The 20,545-nt window shown below is 46.6% G+C and overlaps 1 protein-coding gene across 3 annotated transcripts in view; it reads right to left on the bottom strand.

The window, feature by feature from the left end:
* LOC144493158 (uncharacterized) overlaps positions 1-13,631 on the bottom strand; it is a 334,243-nt gene extending 320,612 nt beyond the window's left edge. For 2 of the 3 annotated variants that reach the window (XM_078212058.1, XM_078212070.1), the window contains exon 1: positions 13,446-13,620. The gene's annotated coding sequence lies outside the window, so the exon portion shown is untranslated. Of the gene's footprint in view, positions 1-13,445 lie in introns of all 3 variants that reach the window. The other variant, XM_078212064.1, reaches the window with a different exon arrangement.
* Positions 13,632-20,545: the final 6,914 nt, after the last annotated feature.

Here is a 20,545-nt window from a genome sequence, read left to right as displayed (position 1 = left end):
TCGGCCCATCGAGTCTGCACCGACCACAATCCCACCCTGGCCCTACCCCCATATGCCTATATATTTACCCACTAATCCCTCTAGCCTACACATCTCAGGACACTAAGGGCAATTTTTAGCATGGCCAATCAACCTAACCCGCACATCTTTGGACTGTGGGAGGAAACCGGAGCACCCGGAGGAAACCCACGCAGACACGAGGAGAATGTGCAAACTCCACACAGACAGTGACCCAAGCCGGGAATCGAACCCAGGTCCCTGGAGCTGTGAAGCAGCAGTGCTAACCACTGTGCTACCGTGCCGCCCCCGTTTGGCTACGGTAAATTGTCCCTTAGTGTCGGGTATTTAGCAGAATAAATACATGTGGTTACGGGGATAGGCCTGGGTGGGATTGTTATCGGTGAAGGCTCAATGGGCCTGCACTGTAGGGATTCAATGATTCTATGATTCAACGGCCGTGGGATAACCAGGGAAAGAGTAGAGCCCATCAGGGACCAAGGGAGGAATCTGTGAGTAAAGGCAGTGGACAAGTGTTGAACGAATACTTCACATCCGTTTTCATCCAAGAGAATGAGGATGAAGAATCCCTGAGGACAGAGACCCCTTTGGTAGCTATAGCAGAAGAATGAACAGGTGTTTAAGGTGAGATTTGAAATATACATTGTCCAAAATGGAAAAAAATGATTTTTAAAATGGCACAAAATATTGAAGGTTTGGAAGGAGAAAATGATAATACTAATCAGTCAGAAGGAATTGTATTGATCACCAGAAGCTTTAGTTTGGTAACAGGGTGTTCCAGTTGCAAGCTTATTCAATTGCACTGTGTTAGACAATGGTTGCATGTGCACAGTATGTGGAATGGATTGGTTAAAGTCTTTCCTATATTTTCTAAACCTTAAGACCAAAGTAAGGTTAAGGAATATGAAAATTCTACTTACTTCAGGCTCATGGATGATAACGTGTTAAAAGATACCGTGTAAAACAGCTTGAGTAATTATTTTATCAGTATAAATATAGTATCCAGTGAAACATGGGCACAGTGATTAGCACTGCAACCTCACAATGCCAGGGATTCTGGTTTGATTCCCAGCTTGCGCCACCATCTGTGAGGAGTCTGCACATTCTCCACTTATCTGCGTGAGTTTCCTCCCATAGTCTGAAAGACATGCTGGTTAGGTTCATTGGTCATGCTCAGTGTACCCGAACACGCGCCGGAGTGTGGCGACTAGGGGATTTTCCCAGTAACTTAATTGCAGTGTTAATGTAAACCTATTTGTGACATGAATAAATAAACTTAGTAAGCTGTCTATGAAAACAGTTCAAATGAAATTAGGTATGGAACACAATAAGGTTATTTATTGGGAAATCTGTGGATTTACAGTTTTTGTAATGGTACCATTATTGTATCCCCTTAACATGACCTAATCATGATGTTAAAGAAGTATTGATGACATCAATGGCTAGAGGAATAAAGGAAAACTGTTTTAAATCTGCATTGGCAGTCTGTCCATCTATTTTGTCACAGATTAAAAGTACCAACAAAACAGTGGCAATGGATGATGAATTTACGAAAGTTATACCTTTTTTCATTGATCTCTTTATGTAAAAAAAAGGACACCATCATGGCCCACAGCGAGTTGATGACAGAAACCTTTTTTTTCTTACACTTCATAGTCATGGCAACTAGATTCAGGTCCTTCAAGCCTGCTCCGCCATTCACTTTGATCATGGATGATCATCAAATTCAATATCCTGATCCTCCCCCTTCTCCCCATATCCCTTGATCCCTTTAGACCAAAGAGCCATATCTAATTTCTACTTGAAATCAGACAATGTTTTGGCCTCAACTACATTCTGTAGTAGTGAATTCCACACATTCATCACTCCCTGGGTGAAGAAGTTTCTCCTCATCTCAGTTTTAAAAGGATTACCCCTTATCCTCAAACTATGCACATTGGAAGGACAAACCAAAGTAGAACGTACAGGGTAAATGGTAGGACTCTGAAGAGTGCAGTTGAACAGAGGGATCTGGGAATACAGGTACAGAATTCCCTAAAAGTGACGTCACAGGTGGATAGGGTCGTAAAGAGTGCCTTTGGTACATTGGCCTTTATAAATCGGAGTATCGAGTTCAGATGGAAGAGGAGAAAGTTTGGTCTCAAACCAGTGTCCTCTGTTTGAACAGAGGGAAATATGATAGGATGAGGGATGAATTGGCTAAGGTAGACTGGGAGAGCAGGCTGGCAGGTAGGATAGCTGAGGAACAGTGGAGGATTTTTAAGGAGATCCTTTTCAGTTCTCAGCAAAAATATATTCCAGCAAAAAACAAGGATTGTAAGAAAAGGGAGAACCAGCCGTGAATAACGAAGGAAATAAAGGAGAGTATTAAAATAAAAACAGCTGCGTACAGAGTGGCCAAAAATAGTGGAGAAACAAGTGATTGGGAAAAATTTAAGAAACAACAAAGAGAGACTAAGAAAGCGATAAAGAAAGGAAGGATAGACTATGAAGCTTGGCTAGCAATTAATATAAAAAATGATAGTAAAAGTTTTTATCAATATATAAAAAGGAATAGAGTGGCTAGAGTGAATGTTGGACCCTTGGAGGACGAGAGGGGGGAGTTAATAGTGGGAAATGAGGATATGGCTGAGTCTTTAAATAAGTTTTTTGTGTCGGTCTTCACGGTGGAGGACACAAATAGTTTGCCAAATATTAACGATAGAGGGTTGGCAGCAGGAGAAATACTTAATACGATTAATGTTACCAGAGAGGCAGTGCTGGGTAGACTAATGGGACTGAAGGTGGACAAGTCCCCGGATGGAATGCATCCCAGGGTATTGAAAGAAATGTCAGAGGTAATAGTGGATGCGTTAGTGATTATTTATCAAAACTGGTTGCATTCTGGGGTAGTGCCGGTTGATTGGAAAACGGCTAATGTTACGCCGCTGTTTAAAAAAGGAAGGAGACAAAAGGCGGGTAACTATAGGCCGGTCAGCTTAACGTCTGTAGTAGGGAAAATGCTGGAATCCATTATTAAAGAGGAGATAGCAGGGCATCTGGATAGAAATGGTTCGATCAATCAGACGCAGCATGGATTCATGAGGGGAAAGTCGTGCTTGACGAACATGTTGGATTTTTATGAAGATGTGACTAGGGCGGTTGATGGAGGAGAACCGGTGGATGCGGTGTTTTTGGATTTCCAAAAGGCGTTTGATAAGGTGCCCCATAAAAGGCTGCTGAAGAAGATTAGGGCACACGGAGTTGGGGGTAGTGTGTTAAAGTGGATTGGGGACTGGCTATCCGACAGGAAGCAAAGAGTCGGAATAAATGGGTGTTTTTCCGGTTGGAGGAAGGTAACTAGTGGCGTGCCGCAGGGATCGGTACTCGGGCCGCAACTGTTTACCATTTATATAGATGATCTGGAGGAGGGGACGGAGTGTAGGGTAACGAAGTTTGCAGACGACACAAAGATAAGTGGAAAAGTGAATCGTGTGGAGGACGGAGAAGATCTGCAGAGAGATTTGGACAGGCTGAGTGAGTGGGCGAGGATATGGCAAATGGAGTATAACGTTGAGAAATGCGAGGTTATACACTTTGGAGGAAATAATAACAAATGGGATTACTATCTCAATGGAAACAAATTAAAACATGCTACCGTGCAAAGGGACCTGGGGGTCCTTGTGCATGAGACGCAAAAGCCCAGTCTGCAGGTACAACAGGTGATCAAGAAGGCAAATGGGATGTTGGCCTATATTGCCAGGGGGATAGAATATAAAAGCAGGGATGTCTTGATGCACCTGTACAGGGCATTGGTGAGGCCGCAGCTGGAATACCGTGTGCAGTATTGGTCCCCTTATATGAGGAAGGATATATTCGCATTGGAGGGAGTGCAGAGAAGGTTCACCAGGTTGATACCGGAGATGAGGGGTTTGGATTATGAGGAGAGGCTGAGGAGATTGGGTTTGTACTCGTTGGAGTTTAGAAGGATGAGGGGGGATCTTATGGAAACTTATAAGATAATGCGGGGGCTGGATAGGGTGGAGGCGGAGAGATTCTTTCCACTTAGTAAGGAAGTTAAAACTAGAGGACACAGCCTCAAAATAAAGGGGGGTCGGTTTAAGACAGAGTTGAGGAGGAACTTCTTCTCCCAGAGGGTGGTGAATCTCTGGAATTCTCTGCCCACTGAGGTGGTGGAGGCTACCTCGCTGAATATGTTTAAAGCGCGGATGGATGGATTCCTGATCGGTAAGGGAATTAAGGGTTATGGGGATCAGGCGGGTAAGTGGTACTGATCCACGTCAGATCAGCCATGATCTTATTGAATGGCGGGGCAGGCTCGAGGGGCTAGATGGCCTACTCCTGCTCCTATTTCTTATGTTCTTATGTTCTTTATAAAAATTGGAGTGTTATGGTAAGGTTATATAAGGCATTGGTGAGGCCGAATTTGGAGTATTGTGTACAGTTTTGGTCACCTAGTTACAGGAAGGATATAAATAAGGTTGAAAGAGTGCAGAGAAGGTTCACAAGGATGTTGCCGGGACTTGAGAAGCTGAGTTACAGAGAGAGATTGAATAGGTTGGGACTTTATTCCCTGGAGCGTAGAAGATTGAGGGGAGATTTGATAGAGGTGTATAAGATTTTGATGGGTATAGATAGAGTGAATGCAAGCAGGCTTTTTCCGCTGAGGCTAGGGGAGAAAAAAAACCAGAGGGCATGGGTTAAGGGTGAAAGGAGAAAAGTTTAAAGGGAATATTAGGGGGGGCTTCTTCACGCAGAGAGTGGTGGGAGTGTGGAATGAGCTGCCGGATAAAGTGGTAAATGCAGGGTCACTTTTAACATTTAAGAAAAACTTGGACGGGTTCATGGATGAGAGGGGTGTGGAGGGATATGGTCCAAGTGCAGGTCAGTGGGACTAGGCAAAAAATGGTTCGGCTCAGACAAGAAGGGCCAAAAGGCCTGTTTCTGAGCTGTAATTTTCTATGGTTCTATGGTCCCTAGTTCTGGACTCCCCCACCTTTGGGAACATTCATTCTGAATCTACCCTGTTAGAATTTTATATGTTTCTATGAGATCCCCTCTCACTCTTCTAAACTCCAGTGAATATAATCCTAACTGACTTAGTCTCTGCTCATATGACAGACCTGCCATCCCATGAATCAGCTTGGTAAACCTTCGCTGTACTCCCTCAAGGAGCAAGTACATCATTCCTCAGATAAGGACACCAAAACTGCACACAATATTTCAATGCTCTAGACAATTGCAGCAAAACATCCCTTTCCCTATACTCAAGTCCTCTTGCTATCAAGGCCAACACACTATTTGCCTTTTTTACTGCCTGCTGTACCTGCGTACTTAGAGAACAAAGAAAAGTACAGCACAGGAACAGGCCCCTTCACCCTCCAAGCCTGCGCCAGTCATGATGCCTGCCGAAACTAAAACCATATCCTTTCATTCTCATCCTATTCATGTATTTGTCTGGTTGCCCCTTAAATGCCGCTATCGTACCTGCTCCCACCACCTCCCCAGGCAGCACATTCCAGACATTCACCACTCTCTGTGTAAAACACTTGCCGCGCACATCCCCTGTAAACATTTCCCCATGCACCTTAAACCTATGTCCCTAGTACTTGACTTTTCTACGTGAGGAAAGAGCATGTGACTGTCTGCTCTGTCCATGCCACTCAATCTTGTAAACCTCTATCAGGTCACTCCTCAACCTCCATCATTCCAGTGAGAACAAACCAAGTTTATCCAACCTCTCCTCATAGCTAATAATACCCTCCAAACCAGGCAACAACCCCTTCTGTACTCTCTCCAAAGCATCCACATCCTTCAGGTAGTGTGGCAATCAGAATTGTACACAATATTCTAAATGAGGCCCAACTAAAGCTCTGTCCAGCTGCAGCATGACCTGCCAATTTTTATACTCAATGCTCCGACCGATGAAGGCAAGCATGCCGTATGCTTTCTTATCTAGCTTATCCACCTGCATCACTACTTTGTGATTGGTGGACATGTACGCCCAGATCTCTCTGCCTGTCAATGCTCGAGGGTTCTACCATTTACTGTATCATTCTTACATGCATTGGACCTTCCAAAATACATTATCTCACACTTGTCTGGATTAAACTCCATCTGCCATTTCTCCGCCCAAGTCTATATCTTGCTGCATCCTCTGACAATCCTCTTCACGCTCCTCAACTTCACAAATTTTTGTTTGCAGACGACACTTTCTAATCAGACCAGCTACATTTTCCTCCAAATCATTTATATATATTACGAACAACAAAGGTCCCAGAACTGATCCCTGTGGAACACCGCTAGTCACAGCCTCCCATTCAGAAAAGCACCCCTCTACTGCTACCCTCTGTCTTCTATGGCCAAGCCAGTTCTGTATCCATCTTGCCAGCTCTCCTCTGATCCCGTGTGACTTCACCTTTCGGACCAGTCTACCATTAAGGTACCTTGTCAAAGGCTTTACTGAAGTCCATGTATACAACATCCACTGCCTTTCCTTCATCTATTACTTTCAGCAACTGATGCACGAGCACTCCAAGGTCTCGCTGAGTATCCACCTCTCTTCAAGTAATAATCTGTCTTCCTAATATTGTTACCAAAGTCGATAACCTCACATTCATCCAAATTATGCTGCATCTGCCATGCAGATGCCCACACACTCAGCCTGTCCAAATCACACTGAAGCATCTCTGCATCCTCCTTATAGCTCACCCTCCCACCCAACTTGTTACACCTCAGTTCTCTCTTCCAAATCATTGATATATAATGTGGACATTTGGGGTCTGAGCACAGCTCCCTGTAGAACTCCACGAGTCACTGACTGCCAATCAGAAAAAGACCCATTAATGCCAACTCTTTGCTTCCTATCTATCTCAAGACATTACCTGCAATCCCATGCACTTTAATTTTATACAGTAGTCTGTTATGTGAGACCGTGTCGAAAGCCTTCTGAAAATCTAAATAAACTACATCCACTGGTTCTCCTTGGTCAACTCTATTAGTTACAGCCTCAAAAAATTTCAATAGTTTCGTCAAGCATTTTGTAAATCCATGTTAGAACGTAGAACATAGAAAGAATACAGCACAAACAGGCCCTTCGGTCCACAAGTTGCGCCAGTCATGTCCCTACCTACCTAGGCTTATATATAGGCTTACCTATAACCCTCAATCCTATTAAGTGCCGTGTACTCATCCAGAAGTCTCTCAAAAGACCCTATCGAGTTTGCCTCCACCACCACTGACAGCAGCCGATTCCACTCACCCACCACCCTCTGAGTGAAAAACTTACCCCTGACATCTCCTCTGTATCTACTCCCCAGCACCTCAAACCTGTGTCCTCTCGTAGCAGCCATTTCAGCCCTGGGAAAAAGCCTCCGAGAATCCACCCGATCTATACCTCTCAACATCTTGTACACCTCTATCAGGTCACCTCTCATCCTTCGTCTCTCCAAGAAGAAAAGACCGAGCTCCCTCAACCTATCCTCATAAGGCATGCCAACCAATCCAGGCAACATCCTTGTAAATCTTCTCTGCGTCCTTTCAATAATTTCCACATCCCACCTGTAATGAGGCGACCAGAACTGAACACAGTACTCCAAGTGGGGTCTGACGAGGGTCTTATAAAGCTGCACCATTATCTCCCGACTCCTAAACTCAATCCCTCGATTGATGAAGGCCAGCACACCATACACACGGTAGCACAGTGGTTAGCACTGCTGCTTCACAGCTCCAGGGTCCCGGGTTCGATTCCCGGCTCGGGTCACTGTCTGTGTGGAGTTTGCACATTCTCCTTGTGTCTGCGTGGGTTTCCTCCCACAGTCCAAAGATGTGTGGGTTAGGTTGATTGGCCAGGATAAAAAAAATTGCCCCTTAGAGTCCTGGGATGCATAGGTTAGAGGGATTAGTGGGTAAAATATGTGGGGTAGGGCCTGGGTGGGATTGTGGTCGGTGCAGACTCGATGGGCCGAATGGCCTCCTTCTGCACTGTAGGGTTTCTATGATTTCTATGATACGCCTTCTTAACCACCTCCTCTACCTGCGAGGCTGATTTAAGAGTCCAATGGACCCGGACCCCAAGGTCCTTCTGATCCTCTACACTGCTAAGAGTCTTACCCTTGATATTATACTCCTTCATCCCATTTGACCTGCCAAAATGGATCACTACACATTTATCCAAGTTGAAGTCCATCTGCCACTTCTCCGCCCAGTCTTGCATCCTATCTATGTCACGCTGCAGCTACTGACATCCCTCCAAACTATCCACAACACCACCAACCTTCGTGTCGTCGGCAAACTTATCAACCCATCCCTCCACTTCCTTATCCAGGTCATTTATGAAAATGACAAACAGCAAGGGTCCCAGAACAGATCCCTGGGGCACTCCACTGGTGACCGACCTCCATTCAGAAAAAGACCCATCTACAACCACTCTCTGCCTTCTGCAGGCAAGCCAGTTCTGGATCCACAAGGCAACTGCCCCTTGGATCCCATGCCCTCTCACTTTCTCGAGAAGTCTTGCATGGGGGACCTTATTGAATGCCTTGCTGAAGTCCATGTAAACCACATCTACCGCTTTTCCTTCGTCAATGTGTTTAGTCACATTTTCAAAGAACTCCACCAGGCTCGTAAGGCACGATCTGCCCTTGACAAAGCCATGCTGAGTATTCTTGAGCATACTAAACCTCTCTAAATGCTCATATATCCTGTCCCTCAGGATCTTCTCCAACAGTTTACCAACCACTGAGGTTAGACTCACCGGTCGGTAATTACCTGGGCTATCCCCATTCCCCTTCTTGAAAATAGGAACCACATCCGCAATCCTCCAATCCTCCGGCACCTCTCCCGTCTCCATCGACGACACAAAGATCATCGCCAGAGGCTCTGCAATCTCTTCCCTCGCCTCCCACAGTAACCTGGGGTACATCCCATCCGGACCCGGCAACTTATCTATCTTGATGCCATTCAAAGATTCCAGCACAACCTCTTTCTTAAATTTCCCCAATCAATCCCTGTAGCCCTTCAAGTTAATTTCCTTCAAGTACTGATCCAATTTTTTGGAAATAATTTCTTGGCTGGACTTGCGGATAGCGCTGAACATTGTCGGACAATACAGCAGGATATAGATAGGCTGGAAAATTGGGCGAAGAAATGGCAGATGGAATTTAATCCAGATAAATGCGAAGTGATGCATTTCGGAAGAACTAATGTAGGGGGGAGTTATACAATAAATGGCAGAGCCATCAAGAGTATAGAAACACAGAGGGACTTAGGTGTGCAAGTCCACAATTCCTTGAAGGTGGCAGCACAGGTGGAGGTGGTGGTGAAGAAGGCATATGATATGCTTGCCTTTATAGGACGGGGTATAGAGCATAAAAGCTGGAGTCTGATGTTGCAGCTGTATAGAACGCTGGTTAGGCCACATTTGGAGTACTGCGTCCAGTTCTGGTCGCAGCACTACCAGAAGGACGTGGAGCCTTTAGGGAGAGTGCAGAGAAGGTTTACCAGGATGTTGCCTGGTATGGAGGGTCTTAGCTATGAGGAGAGATTGGGTAAACTGGGCTTGTTCTCCCTGGAAAGGCGGAGAATGAGGAGAGACCTAATAGAGGTGTACAAAATTATGAAAGGCATAGATAGGGTGAACGGTGGGAAGCTTTTCCCCAGGTCGGTGGTAACGTTCACGAGGGGTCATAGGTTCAAGGTGAAGGGGGGGAGGTTTAACACAGATATCAGACGGACATATTTTACACAGAGGGTGGTGGGGGCCTGGAATGCGCTGCCAGGCAAGGTGGTGGAGGCGGACACACTGGGAACGTTTAAGACTTATCTAGACAGCCATATGAACGGAGTGGGAATGGAGGGATACAAAAGAATGGTCTAGTTTGGACCAGGGAGCGGCGTGGGCTTGGAGGGCCGAAGGGCCTGTTCCTGTGCTGTATTGTTCTTTGTTCTTTGTACTTATCCAATCGGCCAAATTTCCCTCTCTGCCACACCTCCTTACTTTCTTCATGAGCCGACCATGGGGAACCTTATCAAACGCCTCACTAAAATCCATGTACACGACATCAACTGCTCTACCTTCATCTACACACTTAGTTACCTCCTCAAAGAATTCAGTCAAATTTGTGAGGCGAGACTTACCCTTCACGAATCCGTGTTGACTATCCCGGATTAAGCTGCATCTTTCCAAATGGTCATAAATCCGATCCCTCAGGACCTTTACCATTAACTTACTGACCACCAAAGAAAGACTAACCAGCCTATAATTACCAGGGTCATTCCTATTTCCTTTCTTGAACAGAGGAACAACATTCGCCACTCTCCAGTCCTCTGACACTATCCCCATGGACAGTGAGGACCCAAAGATCAAAGCTAAAGGCTCTGCAATCTCATCCCTTGCTTCCCAAAGAATCCTAGGATATATCCCATCTGACCCAGGGGACTTATCGACCCTCAGGTTTTTCAAAATTGCTAATACACCTTCCCTCAGAACATCTACCTCCTCCAGCCTATCAGCCTGTATCCCATTCTCATCCTCAAAAACATGGTCCCTCTCCTTGGTGAACACTGAAGAAAAGTATTCATTCATCGCCTCTCCTATCTCTTCTGACTCCATGCACAAGTTCCCACTAGTATCCTTGACCGGCCCTAACCTCACCCTGGTCATTCTTTTATTTCTCACATAAGAGTAAAAAGCCTTGGGGTTTTCCTTGATCCGACCCGCCAAGGACTTCTCATGCCCCCTCCTAGCTCTCCTAAGCCCTTTTTTTTAGCTCATTCCTTGCTACCTTGTAACCCTCAAGCGACCCAACTGAACCTTGTTTTCTCATCCTTACGTACGCTTCCTTTTTCCTCTTGACAAGACATTCAACCTCTTTTGTGAACCATGGTTCCCTCACTCGGCCATTTCCTCCCTGCCTGACAGGGACATGCCTTTCAAGGACACACAGTATTTGTTCCTTGAACAAGCTCCACTTTTCATTTGTGCCTTTCCCTGACAGTTTCTGTTCCCATCTTATGCTCCCTAATTCTTGCCTAATCGCATCATAATTACCCCTCCCCCAATTATAAACCTTGCCCTGCCGCAAGGCCCTATCCCTCTCCATTGCAATAATGAAAGACACCGAATTATGGTCACTATCTCCAAAGTGCTCTCCCACAACCAAATCTAACACTTGGCCCGGTTCATTACCCAGTACCAAGTGTAATGTGGCCCCACCTCTTGTCGGCCTATTCACATATTGTGTCAGGAAACCCTCCTGCACACACAGTACGAAAACTGTCCCATCCAAACTATTCGACCTCTAAAGGTTCCAATCAATGTTTGGAAAGTTAAAGTCACCCATGACAACTACCCTGTGACCTCCACACCTATCCATAATCTGCTTTGCAATTTCTTCCTCCACATCTCTATTACTATTTGGGGGCCTATAGAAAATCCCAACAACGTGACCGCTCCTTTCCTATTTCTAACTTCAGCCCATATTACCTCAGTCGGCAGATCCCCCTCGAACTGCCTTTCAGCAGCTGTTAAACTATCCTTGATTAACAATGCTACTCCTCCACCTCTTTTACCAGCTTCTCTACACTTACTGAAACATCTATACCCTGGAACTTCCAACAACCATTCCTGTCCCTGTTCTAACCATGTCTCCGTAATGGCAACATCGTAGTCCCAAGTACCAATCCACGCTCCAAGTTCACCTACCTTATTCCGGATGCTCCTTGCATTGAAGTAGACACACTTCAATCCAACTTCCTGTCTGCGGTACACTCCTGCGACCTTGATACCCTCCTCAATACCTCACTACACTCAAAACTGGCTTCTGGACTACAGCTCGTTTTCCCATCCCCCTGACAAATTAGTTTAAACCCCCCCAAAGAGCCGTAGCAAATTTCCCTCCCAGGATATTGGTGCCCCTCTGGTTCAGGTGCAAACCGTCCTGTTTGTACATGTCCCACCTCCCCCAGAATGTGCTCCAATTATCCATGTAACTGAAACCCTCCCTCCTACACCATCCCTGCAGCCACGTGTTTATCTGCACTCTCTCCCTGTTCCTCAACTCGCTCGCACGTGGCACCGGCAACAAACCAGAGAAGGCAACATGGTTTGTCCTGGCTCTCAGCTCCCACCCTAGCTCCCTAAATTCCTGTTTTAAATCCCCGTCCCTTCTCTTACCTATGTTGTTGGTACCGATGTGTACCACGACTTGTGACTGTTCCCCCTCCCCCTTAAGGATACTGAAAACACGGTCCGAGACGTCACGGACCCTGGCACCCGGGAGGCAACATACCATCCGTGAGTCTCTTTCGCTGCCACAGAACCTCCTATCTGTCCCTCTAACTGTCGAATCCCCAATAACTATTGCTCTCCTGCTCTGCCCCTTTCCCTTCTGAGCCACAGGGACGGACTCAGTGCTGGAGATCCGGTCACCGTGGCTTACCACTGGTAGGTCCCCCCCCCCAACAGTATCCAACGCGGTATTGTTTTTACATAAATCCTTAAATCTGTATCCTCTAGTCCTTGTATTACCATTGAATGAGAATAATTTTTCATTGTCTACCTGTCATAATCTTGCACACTTCCATTAAATCAAACCTCAATCTCCTTTGCTTCAAGGGAAATAATCCCAGTGTATCCAATCTAACTTTTTAAATGAAAATCCCTCATCCATGGATCCTTTTCAAGTAAATCGCCAATACACGCTCTCAAAAAGGATCTTCATATCCTTCCTAAAGTTTGATGACCAGACCTAGACGTAATTTCAGTAAAACTTTCTTACTAAATACCTCTATTTATGAATTCCAAGACCCCACATACTTCACTAACTACATTCTCAAAATGACTGTCAAATTCAAAGCTCAATGCACATATACCCCCCAAATCCCTGTTCATGCATGAACTCTTATTTAGTTGACATGGTATTCCCCCCCCCCCCCCCCACATACTTTTTGACAAAATGCTCCAATTTGAACAACGTACTACTTTTTGAATATAGAATCATACAATCCCTATAGTACAGAAGGAAACCGTTCCACCCATCGAGTCTGCACCGACAACAATCTCACTCAGGCCCTATCCCCGTAACCCCACATATTTACCCTGCTAATCCCCCTGACACCAAGGGGCAATTTAGCATGGCCAATCAACCTGACCTGCATATTTTTGTAGTTACTGGAAGTCTGACATTTGCTTCTGAAATAACCCCCAGGGCCAGTGAGATTGGCAAGACGTAAAGGGACCAGTATTTACCTCTGGCTTGACAACATCCTAGCGCCATTTTATGGTCATGATCTGCTCTTACTCGATCACGTGTTAATACTTCTGATCCAACAAAATCACTCAATACATTTCTGTTCTGTCTATAGAAACTATCCTCAGCAAAAAAATTTGCCATGTAACTACACACAGCGAACAGTTAAACCCTTACCGCGGTCTTTCTTCCAATCCCACAATTAGTCACTGACTCTCCTCGTAACCAGGAAACCACTATCAACCAACAGTCTCCGTCAATCACAAGGACGGCGGCGGCGGCGGCGGCGGCAGCAACTCCAGCACCACCACCACAGTCCGCCCGACTCCTCCTACAGCTCCACTCTTCCCGCACACCTGCCGCACTCCTCCTACAGAATAACTCCTACTGCAGCGCCATCTGCCCAACTCTGCCAGCAGCCTCACCTGCTCCAACGCAATTTTTTACCCAGTGGGTGGTGAGGGTCTGGAAAGCGCTGCCTGGGCGGGGGTAGAGACGGGTTGCCTCACATCCTTTAAAAAGTACCTGGAGGAGCACTTGCTGTATCAGAAGATTCAAGACTATGGGCCAAGCACTGGTAAATGGGATTAGGTATGGGGCATGGTAGAGGGGGTGTCAGGTGTTTTTCACATGTCAGTGCAGACTTGATGGGCTGAAGGGCATCTTCTGCACAGTGTGATTTCACAAATCCACTGGCACTGTGACCTGTCCGACTCATAGAATCAGAGAACCCCTACAATACAGAAGGAGGCCATTTGGCCCATCGAGTCTGTATCGACCACAATCCCACCCAGGCCCGAATTCCGTAACCACACACTGCCCATCCCCCTGACACTAGGGTCAATTTAGCATAGCCAATTAACCTAGCCGCAGATCTTTGGACTGTGGGAGGAAGGGACAAAGGAGGGGAATTATGCTTAGAACCCAAGGGAATAGGGGAGATCCTAAATGAATACTTTGCATCGGTATTCACAAAGGAGAGGGGCGTGTTAACCGGGAGTGTCTCGGAGAGAGGTGTTGACCCGTTAGAGAAAATCTCCATTACAAGAGAGGAAGTGTTAGGTTTTTTAGGGAACATTAAAACTGACAAAGCCCCAGGGCCTGATGGCATCTATCCTCGACTGCTCAGGGAGACGAGAGGTGAAATTGCTGGGCCTCTGACGGAAATCTTTGTCGCTTCTTTGGACACCGGTGAGGTCCCTGAGGATTGGAGGATAGCGAATGTGGTCCCGTTGTTTAAGAAGGGTAGCAGGGATAACCCAGGAAATTATAGGCCGGTGAGCTTGACGTCCGTGGTAGGGAAGTTGTTGGAGAGGATTCTTAGAGACAGGATGTATGTGCATTTAGAACGGAACAATCTCATTAGTGACAGACAGCATGGTTTTGTAAGAGGGAGGTCGTGCCTTACAAATTTGGTGGAGTTTTTTGAGGAAGTGACAAAAACGGTTGATGCAGGAAGGGCCGTGGATGTCGTCGATATGGATTTCAGTAAGGCATTTGACAAAGTCCCACATGGCAGGTTGGTTAAGAAGGTTAAGGCTCATGGGATACAAGGAGAAGTGGCTAGATGGGTGGAGAACTGGCTTGGCCATAGGAGACAGAGGGTAGTGGTCGAAGGGTCTTTTTCCGGCTGGAGGTCTGTGACCAGTGGTGTTCCGCAGGGCTCTGTACTGGGACCTCTGCTATTTGTGATATATATAAATGATTTGGAAGAAGGTGTAACTGGTGTAATCAGCAAGTTTGCGGATGACACGAAGATGGCTGGAATTGCGGATAGCGAAGAGCATTGTTGGGCAATACAGCAGGATATAGATAGGCTGGAAAATTGGGCGGAGAGGTGGCAGATGGAATTTAATCCGGATAAATGCGAAGTGATGGATTTTGGAAGAAATAATGTAGGGAGGAGTTATACAATAAATGGCAGAGTCATCAGGAGTATAGAAACACAGAGGGACCTAGGTGTGCAAGTCCACAAATCCTTGAAGATGGCAACACAGGTGGAGAAGATGGTGAAGAAGGCATATGGTATGCTTGCCTTTATAGGACGGGGTATAGAGTATAAAAGCTGGAGTCTGATGATGCAGCTGTATAGAACGCTGGTTAGGCCACATTTGGAGTACTGTGTCCAGTTCTGGTCGCCGCACTACCAGAAGGACGTGGAGGCATTGGAGAGAGTGCAGAGAAGGTTTACCAGGATGTTGCCTGGTATGGAGGGTCTTAGCTATGAGGAGAGATTGGGTAGACTGGGGTTGTTCTCCTTGGAAAGACGGAGAATGAGGGGAGATCTAATAGAGGTATACAAGATTATGAAGGGTATAGATAGGGTGAACGGTGGGAAGCTTTTTCCCAGGTCGGACGATCACGAGGGGTCACGGGCTCAAGCTGAGAGGGGCGAAGTATAACTCAGACATCAGAGGGACGTTTTTTACACAGAGGGTGGTGGGGGCCTGGAATGCGCTGCCAAGTAGGGTGGTGGAGGCAGGCACGCTGACATCGTTTAAGACTTACCTGGATAGTCACATGAGCAGCCTGGGAATGGAGGGATACAAACGATTGGTCTAGTTGGACCAAGGAGCGGCACAGGCTTGGAGGGCCGAAGGGCCTGTTTCCTGTGCTGTACTGTTCTTTGTTCTTTGAAGCCAGAACATCTGGAGGAAACCCATGCAGACAAGGGGAGAAAGTGTAAACTCCACACAGGCAGTGACCCAAGATCGGAATTGAACCCGGGTCCCTGACGCTGTGAGGCAGCAGTGCTAACCACTGTGCCGCCAGCAGCGCCACCGCCACACTCCTCTTGCAGTGCCATCTGCCTGCGTCCAAAGGCAACACTACCTGCCCAAATACTCCTGCAGCGCCAACTACCCGATTCCCCCGGCAGAGCCACCTTCTCGACTCCTCAAGCAACACCAACTGCCCGGCTCAACCAGCAATGCCACATACCCGATTCCACTCACAGAGCCTCCTGTTTGACACCTCCTGCAGTGCCAGCTGTCCAACTCCACTGTCAGTGCCATCTGTCCAACACCTCCAGCAGCAGCACTTGCCTGACTCAACCTGCCACGCCACCTGCACCACAAATTTTCAAAAATGGATCTGTCACAGGTCTATGTACAGATGGAGGTTATGAAGGACTCTCAGCTACCACTGACAATAATCACACACAGGTCTTTTCTGCTACAAGTGACTTCCCTTTGGCATCATGTGAGCACCAGCTCTATTCCAGAGGGCATGGATGAAATATTAAGTGCGTTGCCAGGAGTTCAGGGATATCTGGACGATATTTTGGTTACTGGCCCCATTGAAGAGGAGCATTTGAAGAAACTAGAAAAAGCCCTAAAAATGTCTACAAGTAAAAAGAAAAATGTGAGTTCTTTAGGGACTCCATTGAATACTTGGGCCATGTAATCAATGGGAAAGGACTACACAAGGGCACCCAAGAAGATGGAGGTCTTCATGAAGGCCCCTAGACCAGTGAATGTGTCTCAATTGCAATCGTTCTTGGGGTTGGTGAAGTACTGTGGCAACTCCTACATCGGTTGCTGGGAAAAGGGTGACCATGGAAATGGATCCAGGAACATGAAGAGACTTATCAGGAGGTGAAAACAAGCCTTAAAGGAGATCAGCAGTTTTAACTCATTTTGAACTGAAGTTGCCACTACAATTAGCATATGTTGCCTCACCTTATGGGGTGACGCTGTATTGTCACATATTTTGCCAAATGCAGGGGAAAGACCCATCACCTTTGCTTTGAGGTCACTGACAGAAGACAAAAGATAATTAAGCCCAAGTCAAAAAAGAGGGATTGGACATTATTTTTGATGTGAAGAAGTTCACATATTTCCTTTATGGCAGGCATCTTGTGCTGCTGACTGACCACAGGCCACTAACCTCCATTTTTGGCCCATATATGGCAGCAGGCTTACAGAGATGGGCACTGGCTCCATCAATCTATTCTTAGAAAATAAAATGCCAACAATCAGAGAAGCACCACAACACAGATGCTCTGTCAAGGCTGTCACTACTGGGAGATAAAGATGTTACAGAATGGAACCTAAAAATCATATATTTCTCCCAGGAAGACAAGGTACCTGTGTTTGTGAGCCAGGTGCAGAATGCTTTCTGGAATGACCCTGGTGTTAAGCCAAGTATTGGACTTAGTCCTGAGAGAGAGGATCAGTTGTAGAAACCAACCAGACTTACATCCCTACCAGTCCAGGAGGTGGGAGTGGTCCGTATTGGGCCAATGTTTAATGTGGGGGATGAGAGTTGTCATTCCTCCCCCATTACGAGGAAAGGCGCTGGAACAAGTGCATCAAGGGCACCCCAGTGTGGTGCAAATGAAGGAAATAGCCAGTTGGCTATTTGGTGGCTGAATGTGAACTCCCAGAATGTGGAGAAAGCGGGATCATCCGAGTCCTGCTAGTAAGGAAGATACAGTAAGAAGTTTCACAACACCAGGTTAAAGTCCAACAGGTTTATTTGGTAGCAAAAGCCACCGACAAACCTGTTGGACTTTAATCTGGTGTTGTTAAACTTCTTACTGTATTTACCCCAGTCCAACGCCGGCATCTCCACATCAGTAAGGAAAATGCCACTATTGTCGCCCTTTCACCCATGGGAATAGCCCCAATCTCCGTGGCAGTGTATTCACTTCGATTTCGCAGGTATAGTAGAGGGACAGATGTTACTGGGGGTCGTGGATACCCATTCCAAGAGGCTTGAAGTGACGGTCATGAAGCCGGTATCAGGGGAAGCGACGATAGACTGACTAGATGAAATATTTGCAAGGGACAATGGGCCACAGCTTGTGGGGAAAGAATTTGAGGAGTACCTTGAACATCATGGAGTTAGACAGGTGAGATTGGCTCCGTACCACCCAGTGACAAATGGCCAGGCAGAGAGATTCATACAAACCTTGAAGCAGACATTGAAAACCTCATAAGGGGAGGGTTTGCTAGGATGGTGGATAAACAGGTTCCTCAGCATGTATCACAAGACGCCACACCCAATGTTCGCTGGCGTCTTTAATGTTTAACTGCCAGTTGAGGACAATGTTTGACCTGCTGTGGCCAGAAGAGACCAGAGAGTTGGTGGAGAGGAATCAGGAAGGACAGATGGCCAGAAGGCCAGGAGCCTCCAGTCAAGAACATTCTATAGAGGGAAGACCATTTTGGCCAGGAATTAAATGTCTAGAGAAAAATGGATCCCAGAGATGGTGGTGACCCAAACAAGCCCATCATTGTATATGGTGCAGAGCAATGATGAGTTAGTCTGGAGAAGGCACGTGGACCAGCTGGTTGCCACACCTCATCAATGGAGGGAAGCTCTCCAAGATTCCGAATCAGTTCGGATGGAACCAGGGGAATCGACCAAGCCAAGTATCCCCATGCCACAGGGGTAGTCATACCTAGGGGGGGTGACAGCAGCAATGCCACAGGAAAATGGAAACCTGCCTGACAGGGAAGCACCCGCTGAACAGCAGGAACTCCTGGAAATTCAGGAGACAATTTCAGAGAAAGCTCCTGAGATGAGGAGATGATCGTCTGGAAACCGGCATCCCCTGGAGAGACTGAGCATGTCGATGTAGATCACTGATGCCTTGATTAAGCCGGGGTGGCGCGGGGGGGTTATCTGTAAATATTTCTTACTTGTATCTACGTTGGCTTAAATGCCTGCATAATCTTGAAAATTGTGTATATATGTTCATGGGAGTTTTTAAATAAGAGGGGAGGAGTGTTATATATATAGTTTAAGGTGAAGGTGAAGTCACATGGGATCAGAAGTGAGCTGGCAAGGTGGATACAGAACTGGCTCAGTCATAGAATAGTAAGAAGTCTGACAATACCAGGTTAAAGTGCAACAGGTTTATTTGATAGCAAACGCCACTAGCTTTTGGAGCGTGCTGCTCCTTCGTTAGGTGGAGCGGGAGATCTGCTCACAAACAGGGCATACAGAGACACAAACTCAATTTACAGAATAATGATTGGAATGCGATTCTTTACAGCTAATCAAGTCTTAAAGGTACAGCCAATGTGAGTGGAGAGAGCATTAAGCACAGGTTAAAGAGATGTGTATTGTCTCCAGCGGGACAGCTAGCGAGATTTTGCAAGTCCAGGCAAGTTGTGGGGGTTACAGATAGTGTGACATGAACCCAAGATCCCGGTTGAGGCCGTCCTCATGTGTGCGGAACTTGGCTATCAGTTTCTGCTCAGCGACTCTGCGTTGTCGTGTCAGTTATAGAAGACAGAGGGTAGCAGTGGAAGAGTGCATTCCTGAATGGATGGCTATGACTGGGCGGCACAGTGGTTAACCTCACAGCTCCAGGGACCCGGGTTCGATTCCTGGCTTGGGTCACTGTCTGTATGGAGTTTGCACGTTCTCCCCGTGTCTGTGTGGGCTTCCTCCGGGTGCTCCGGTTTCCTCCCACAGTCCAAAGATATGTGGGTTAGGTTGATTGGCCATGCTGAATTGCCCCTTAGTGTCCCGGAATGCGTAGGTTAGAGGATTAGTGGGGTAAATATGTGGGGTTATGGAGATAGGGCCTGGGTGGGATTGCTTGTCGGTGCAAACTCAATGGGCTAAATGGTCTCCTTCTGCACTGTAAGGATTCTATGATTCTATGACTAGTGGCGTTCCTCAGGGATCAGTGCTGGGACCTTTGCTGTTTGTAATATATATAAATGATTTGGAGGAAAATGTAACTGGGTGGGGGATTTCAATGTCCACCACCAAGAGTGACTTGACAGCAGCACCACCGATCCAGCTGGTCGGGTTCAGAAGGATATAACTGCTAGACTAGGTCTGCGATAGCTGGTGAGCGAACCAACAAGAGGGAAAAACATATTTAGAGTCATAGAGGTTTACAGCATGGAAACAGGCCCTTTGGCCCAACTTGTCCATGCCGCCCTTTTTTTTTAAAACCCCAAAACTAATCCTAATTGCCCGCATTTGGCCCATATCCCTCTGTACCCATTGTACCCATGTAACTATCGAAATGCTTTTTAAAAGACAAAATTGTACCCGCGTCGACTACTACCTCTGACAGCTTGTTCCAGACACTCACCCTCTGTGTGAAAAAATTGCCCCTCTGGACACTTTTGTATCTCTCCCCTCTCACCTTAAACCTATGCCCTCTAGTTTTAGACTCCCCTACCTTTGGGAAACGACATTGACTATCTAGCTGATCTGTGCCCCTCATTATTTTATAGACCTCTATAAGATCACCCCTCAGCCTCCTACGCTCCAGAGAAAAAAGTCCCAGCCTATGCAGCCTCTCC

Source organism: Mustelus asterias, chromosome 1 (genome assembly GCF_964213995.1).
Source record: "Mustelus asterias chromosome 1, sMusAst1.hap1.1, whole genome shotgun sequence".
NCBI lineage: Eukaryota > Metazoa > Chordata > Chondrichthyes > Carcharhiniformes > Triakidae > Mustelus > Mustelus asterias.
The sequence above is the reverse complement of the archived record's forward strand: the minus strand, read 5'-3'. Positions and strand labels throughout refer to the sequence as shown.